The 8,037-nt window shown below is 35.8% G+C and overlaps 1 long non-coding RNA gene across 1 annotated transcript; it reads right to left on the bottom strand.

Annotated features, from left to right (window-relative positions):
* Window positions 1-5,915: 5,915 nt before the first annotated feature.
* On the bottom strand, window positions 5,916-7,465 carry LOC145587276 (uncharacterized). The gene is made up of 4 exons (XR_014101247.1): window positions 7,313-7,465; window positions 6,726-6,839; window positions 6,207-6,267; window positions 5,916-6,126 (listed from the first exon to the last, which is right to left on the bottom strand). It is a non-coding gene; the product is annotated as an uncharacterized LOC145587276 (long non-coding RNA).
* Between the last annotated feature and the right edge of the window lie 572 nt (window positions 7,466-8,037).

Below are 8,037 nucleotides of genomic sequence, written 5' to 3'. Positions count from 1 at the left end.
CAATTCCGATTAAAAAAAAACTTTATTGACTCAAATTAATTAATTAATTAATTAAATAGGCAAAGTTCTTTAAGTCATTAATTTTAGTCTCAACACAAATCAACAAACGGTTAAGAGAAACATAGAATATATATGCACAACAAATAATGCACAATTAGTCAAGTAGGCACAATATGATGCAATGAGTTCGCAACCTAACCATGGCTCTAGTTCTCTAAAGTTCGGGATATGGTTTAGTCAAATAGGGTCCATGGTTAATTGTCCGGATGCACCGCGCAGAAGCCTAACCGTGAAGGGTTAGCGCGTGTGGATGGGACACCGCGAGTTTTTAGAAAAAACTCACTTCCATGGTTTGGTGAATTCAACATCTCAGATGTACCCTTTGTTGCCAGGAGCGTTCAATCGGGTAGATAGAGCATGAATTCCCAGAAGGTTATGTCCATATGTAGAACACATATGGGTTTCAGAAAAGTGAGAAAAAATTCAATCAGGAAGCAAGATCGAGCAAACAATACGAAAAACCGGTCGAAATTAGAACGCATATTTCTGGCTCGGTATTGGGGGAAATTGGCGCCAGCAAACAGAGACTGGCGCCAACTTTTAACTGTAGCGCCTGGCGCCAATAATGGTGTCTGGCGCTATGGCTAAAAGTTTGGCGCCAAGCTCTGGCCCCTGACGCTACTTCCCACATGCCTCAGCAGCTTTCTGTGCTCAATAAAATCATCCAGTTTCGCGCGGTGTTATTTCAGTCCTAGTTGTGAAAGACATTCCTCAAATTTCCTACGTGTAAAATCCTATGTTTTTGATTCATTACGGATGGTCTTTCCAATGAGAACCTTTTTTTATGCATATGACAATAATGTTAATCAAAATTACGCACATGAAATACTTAGAACTTTTCGAGTCTCATCCACTCATTCTAATCATTGCCGAAACAAATTCAGGAATTAAAATAGAAATCCTCCCAGTGGAGTCGCCAAAAACTGTAGGGAATAGTTTCAAGCCTTTAAAATCCCACTAGCTTGAACCCCACTGTGATCATACACTAAAGTACGGTGGCGTCCAAAAGGGAAGAAGATAGAGCAAAAGAGTCGCCAACAAGTTTTTAAGAAACTTGTAAACCGTTCACGAGGTGAAGGTTACACCCCTTAACGATCCAAGAGATCGTCAACTCCATAAGGTCATGAACCAAATAAGGGTTCGGGGATGAAGGTACAAATCCAACCTAAAAGAGATTGAACCTGCCCTAATAATAGGCCTCTACTTTATTCTGCTCGTATTCATGTGCGCTTTCTGATTAACATGCAATCAATAGGATTAACCTAAACCTGTTTAATCTATGTTGGTTGAATTTAATGCACAAATAAACTATTATTGGCGATCACTTGAATTAGTGGCTAGCGCCAGGCGCCAATGGCTAGCGCCTGGCGCCAATCCTGGTTCCAGGCGCCAAGGCTTGGGGTTGGACGCCAAACTGGTTTTCAACGCGTTTTCGAAAATCTGATAAATTTCCCGTACTGGAAGATAAAATAATATAATTCCATCGAAAATGCTATTTGATCTTGATTAAAACTCTGAAAAGTCCTAATTGAATTAGGAATGGAAAGAACTTTCTAGAATGTTCTAGAAGACTAAAACCATTCCTAATTGCATTAGGAATGATAAATTATATTAGGCCCTCCCCTAGATCATTGGGCCGTACATAAAGCTCAAACCGGACCCAGTTTAGTAAATTGGCCATAATTTCCTCAATATTCATCGGAATTGGGCTTATAATATATCGTTGGAAAGGTCTTTGCAAGCCCCATCCAACTACACCACTATTGGACCCATATCATGGACCAAACAAACTGGATTGGCTGTTTTCTTAAAATAAAGTTTTCAAAAACAGGGAGAAGAGAAAAGAAATAAAACTTTCCGCAACACTAGACCTTTCCACACTTCGTTTCATTCGATTATGATTCGACGTGAAAGGCACTCATCACCGGGTTTGGTTTTGGGGAGACACAAATGGGTGTCTACACTGCGCCGCACTCTGACCAGATGAATTACTTGGACTCCAAGCATATCAAGTTCCACCAAAGAACTTAACTGCTAGTCTTCAAGTTCCTGTTAGGGAACGTTCCTGTTAGGGAACGTTCCTGTTAGGGAACTTAGTTCTTGTTAGAGAACTCTTCCTCTGATTTGTTTAACTTCTTCAATAAAGATCTTCTTCATGTCTTCTTAGATTCAGATGGTTCTTCAATCACCAAGATTATTCTGCACCTTGACTAATCACACACTAGAGAATCTTTATTAGATGAGTTTGCTTTTAGTTTAAGTTCCTCATCATCAAAACCTTTATGCTTCAACAATTTCCCCCTTTTTGATGATGACAAACTTAAGCAAACTCTAGAATAAGTTAAAAAAAATAGAAGGTCGTATTTTTTTTTATTTTTTAATTTATTGACAGAAAGTAAACACACACAGAACAAAAATTAAACGAACAACAATAAAATAAAATTAAGCAAAAATAGAAATAAACTAAAAGAAACTAACTAGACTAACTAAACTACTCAAGCATCATATCAGAGAGAGTTCTGATACTTTATCAACTAAAACCCAGAACAACTATAGCTTCCAAGTTTGCTTCATCTTTTCCCCCTTTTGGCATTATCAAAAAGTCCTGTTTTTCAAGTTATTAAGCATATAGCCACAGCCCCACAAGCAATTCATCGAGTGTGGGAAACTGAAGGCAGCGCTGCTAACTTCCCTTAAGTTAGTTCCACTCTCCTGTGTAAGCATTCATAACATACAAAAACACACATGTATAAACAGTTCCAAAAGCATTCATTTAAAACTGAAAATAAACATCCTGTTATAGCCTTACAGACCAAAATAACAAAATAAATTGTTTTAGCATTCAAAAACTAAAGTTGAAAATGTTCATGACTGCAAAGGGGAGTAAGGATAGGCTAATAAAGATAAGCTGAAAAAGAAGAGAATGGCTAAGTTTGCAAGAGGCTCAAAATCTGCTTGCTGTCTTCCTTTTGCTGTGCAATAAGAGCTTCCAGCTTGTGCTCAAGACTTTGAATCTGCTGAAGAAACTCCTCCTTTTGTTCCTTCAAAGCCTTGTCCTGTTCTTGCACAAGCTTCTTTTGATCTTTCAATGCTTTCCCTTGCTCTTGCACAAGTTTTTCCAGCTTTTGAATCTGAACCATTCCAACTGAATCCTTCATTTGAGTTTCAACTCTCTCCATTTTGTCCATCAGCTCTGCAACTTGCCCATCAAGCACTTTCTCCTCAACATCCAAGTCTAAAGGTTTCTCTAGACTGGTTTGAGGAATAGTGCTTGTTGATAGCCTCCTGCTTTTCCTAACAGGTTGCTCCACCATAGCCTTTCCTTTTCTTTTGCCTGTTCCTTTTTTTTTCTTCCCCTTCTCCAACTTCTGTATTTTCCCTTGAACTACCTCCAGACTAATCCCAGCCAGTGTTTCTTCATTAATCACGTTTTCTGGCTTCTCATCTAAGCCTCCATAATTTCCTTGTAATTCAAAACCCAAATTTTCAAAAACAGTAGACAAAATAGCTCCATATCCTACTTTAGTCTTCCCAGGGATACAATGTTCTAAGTGTTGATACATTAAGGAAGGAAAGTTAACCTTGATTTTCTTAGAAATGCAGAAAATCACTGCCATATCCATCAAACATGCTTCCCCTTTGTTAACAGTTCTAGGCAGAATGGTTTTCTTAACAAGATTAAACAGAAGTTGTTCATAGGGCTCAGATCATTGTGACTCATAATTTTCCTTCCTCGTTATCCTCCTAAGGCTTCAACTATATCTCCACTCAAGTAATTTCCCACGTTTACACTTGTCTTCCCTTTAATATAAGTTTCATAACCTTCAGTAGGAGTTTTCAAGATTTTGCCTAAGGTTTCGACATTTAGTTCAATTTTAACACCACCTACTTCACTGGTAATTACCCCCAATTTTGCTTCAAAATTTTCACAAAATTCAGTCATTGCAATTGGATACATGAAATTGTTTGATGCTTTTGTCAACAAATATTCCCACCCTTGGAACTTAATTAAATCAAGAAATTCTAGGAACTTAGCTTGTTTGACCCAATTCAAGTCAATTCTGTGACCAGTTACATACCTCCCTGATTGCGACTCAAGTTCAGCTTGATCCACGATCTCCTCTTCTTCCTCCTTCTCCGATTCTTCCTTATCAGAATTTCCTATCTCCTCAACAAAATCCTCCACTTCCTTGATATGCTCTTCAACCGTCTTCCTTTGTTCCTTCTTTTCTTTCCATTCTTTTAATTTTTCAATGAGTTGCTCATAGGATAGGTTTTCGGTTTCAGCGGGTTTTGGATTTTGCATGTTTTTAGAGGACGGAGGGAGTGATTGTGATTTAGTGAAAGAGACAAGTGGAAGTGATGAAACTTCTTCTTGTTCTGAGGAAGGGTTATTTTGTGAATTTTCGGAGGAGCTGAGAGAGGTAATTATGACCATTGTTATCTTTTAGAGGGTTTTAGAAGGGTGTAGAAGCTTTTCACAGTGGAGTAAATTCGAATTTGACAGTGATGATGTAAGGTGGTTGAGGGAGGCCTTTTATAATAAATGAAACGGTGTGAAGAATTTAAAGGGTTTTATTTGCAGTCATTAATTAAACAAGTTCAACTAATTTTTCCAAAATTATATAGGATGTATTTACCAAAATTATTTTCTTTCCAAATTCAATTGATTTGAAAACTTTCTGAAAATAAAACACGCAATTGGAACACGCTATTTACACGTATGCAAAGTACATTACTACTTAGCAAATTTATTTGAGTGTTTAATGAACTAACCTCCAGTGATCAACAACGGTGACACTTCAGCTATGTTTAGCACACCAAGATTGTGCTAAATGCTCTTTTTGCTCTATTTCCATTATTTTTGACTTTGCCATATCTAGGAACTTCAGAAGCAATCAATTCAGCTTGATCATTCCAAGTTCCAGTCTCAATTTCTCAAATCTTTCTCTGTTCAAGGGTTTAGTCAAAATATCTGCAAGTTTATATTCCGTACTACAAAATTCCAATTTAATATTCCCTTGCTCCACATTATCTTTTAGAAAGTGATGCCTAATGTGGATGTGTTTTACCTTAGAGTGCTGAACTGGATCTTTAGAAATACAAATAGCACTTGTGTTGTCACAGTAGATAGGTACACATTCAAAAATAAGACCAAAATCTCTAACCTGTTTTTTTATCCAGAGTACTTGTGAGCAACATGCTGCTGCTGCCACGTATTCAGCTTCAGCTATAGATAAAGCAACTGTGTTTTGCTTCTTAGAACCCCAAGAAACTAAACAAGGTCCTAAGAACTATACCATACCTGAAGTGCTTTTTCTATTCACTACTACAAAATGCGTGCTTTTTAGCCTTATTTTCGACACTAAAAAGCGTCGCAAAATTTTTTTCTCGACGCTTTTTACGTTTATAAAAAGCGTCGAGAATAAGTGAGTCGAGAATTTTGTTGGACATCAAAAAGCGTCGCGAATCTCGACGCTTTATTGTGTCTAAATTTTTATACGAAGCGTCGCAACTTGCAACAATTGGCGCACTTTCTTAACTTTGGCGACGCTTTTTGTAGTCAAGAATTTTAGGATTGGTGACGCTTTTCTATGTCCAGATTTTCATACATTTGTTGTCTAACATTTTGGCGACTCTTTTTCCTGTCCACATTTTCTAATTTGGGGACGCTTTATCTTGTCCATATTCTTTTAAAAAATATCAAAACTAATAAAATAAAATATTTCATTCACTGACAATGATTTCTAGTATACTAATATATATTGCCAAAAAAAATTAAGAAGTACAACAAAATTATACCAAAATTTTTATATTGCATACATTAATATATTATAGCATATATACGAATCTCATAGTACTAAGTTTCTATTACAACAATTATAATTGAAACTTAGAATTCGTTCGTGACTAGTTGTAGTGGAACAAATTCCGAATCACTAATTGAAATCTTTAAAGAGCTTAAATATATCTTTCTTCCGTCCTTGAAATATTGCATATTAGTTGTCAGCCTTTTTCTACCGTTTCTCGGTATTCATACATGGATGTCTACATAATCTTTTGACCCTGCAACACATTAAAGCATATGCATCGATCAATACATTAACAAGTGAATCTAAATAAAATATTAGATCAAAACTACTAACACTAGGGAGCCATCTCTCTTCCTCCCTAAGTTCACATTCTGTAGCCAAAGCCTCCAAATCCCTACATAGCGTTAAAAACTAATAAGCTGAGAAGCCAGTAAATTTATGATGGCCTTCAACTTTACACCATTTATTCCATTTGTCTTCACAACATAAACACAAGAGTGACAAGTAAGAAGCTCAGAAAAGAAACATAATAAGCTCAAGACATAAAAGACCAAGAAAATTTAAACTTAAAATAATCAAGGAAGCATAAGCATAATTGCAGAAATCGACACAGTGAAAGAGGACAGAGCAGCAAAAGGCCAATATTTGTATAATAAACATGAAGATAGTTTATAATTTATAATCATTCAAGGATCAAAGCAACAACAAATAAAAGCTGCTAGTGGACCAGGACTATAATCATATTGTACTAAAAATACAAAATCTAAAATACAACAAAAAATCATTAATAACTAAAAAAATGAAGGAATATAAAGCATTGCAAGGCTAAAGAAACCAAGTTTTCATGTGTACCTTGATGTTAGGAACTAACTTAAAAATTTGATCTACAACCCTGCATCCATTTAAACTTCAAACAGTAGCTTCGTCAACATTGTATAGAACCGAAACATCGAAAATATCCAAGTCCTGCAACAATGCTCATTTTAATTATCATGTTGGAGTCACACTATTAATAATTGTAACTTACAGGAAAAGAAAACAATCACAATACTACCAATGTACAATTATCCAGCAATATATATAATAGATCCTCTAAGTACACAATAGGAGATCAAATGTTACTAGAAGAAAGAAGATGCAACTAGTATTGGAATAGGATACTGTAACTAACTACCCCAAAAGAGACATTGCTACTGCCCTTTGCCAAAAAAAAATGCAGTCCCGCAAGATATTATGCAATTACATGCTACAAACTTCAATAGTGCTGACTACAAAATAAGGGGGATGGCATCAAAACAAGCACTACCTCATCATTTTTAACTCCTTAAGCAAAAACATGAGGACAACTAAAAAGGATAGAAAAAATATACTTCACAATAAGAGCCATGTAAAAGAAAATTAAACCAATTAAAGTGTGAAAAAATCAAAGTACTACTTACTTCAGGAACAACCAAGACAGAAACACTAGCATAAAGAAGATCAATAGAGATCCCATCAAACTTAAATTTCATCACTGGTACATGCGCATCAGGAATTGGTTGAAGCTCGATCACTTCCACCAATTGTGCCAGAATATCATGGAAAATGTAAAAGAAATCATCCTATTGAGCACAAGGTAGAAAAACAATTAGAAGCTAAAACCCGGAGCAAATTCAATGAAATTGAACAAATCGCACAAATTGATACCACTACTTACATCTCGGTTGATATATGATGGCCCCACACATAAAACATTTATATCAGCTCCGGGACCACTCACCTAAGGCATGCAAAGGATAAGTTTTGAATAAAAAAAAGCAATTAGTATTTATGTCAGAAAATAAGTCATACAAAAATAACTCCTTTCTGAAAGCATACTTTAATAAATCACAACAAGAAATTGATACCATAAATCAGCATAGCAAACCAAAACAAGACACATTAAAAAAACTATGAAACCATCAGTTATCGCAATAAACGACATCAAAAACCTCTGAAAAGAAGTATCAGAAAAAACAGACAAAGATTACTTCAAGAATCTATAACTTGAGTTTTAATCAACAATGCATAATCAATCTCCTCAAATGTAGATTCACCAGACATATATTAATCAATAGCAGCAATCTAAAAATGGTTTCACCAAAGCATAAAATCTTTGATTTCTTACCCCCGACGGCAAGATCCA

This window comes from Chenopodium album, chromosome 1, assembly GCF_948465745.1.
Source record: "Chenopodium album chromosome 1, dcCheAlbu1.1, whole genome shotgun sequence".
NCBI classification, from domain to species: domain Eukaryota; kingdom Viridiplantae; phylum Streptophyta; class Magnoliopsida; order Caryophyllales; family Amaranthaceae; genus Chenopodium; species Chenopodium album.
This window is presented reverse-complemented; position numbering and strand designations above follow the sequence as displayed.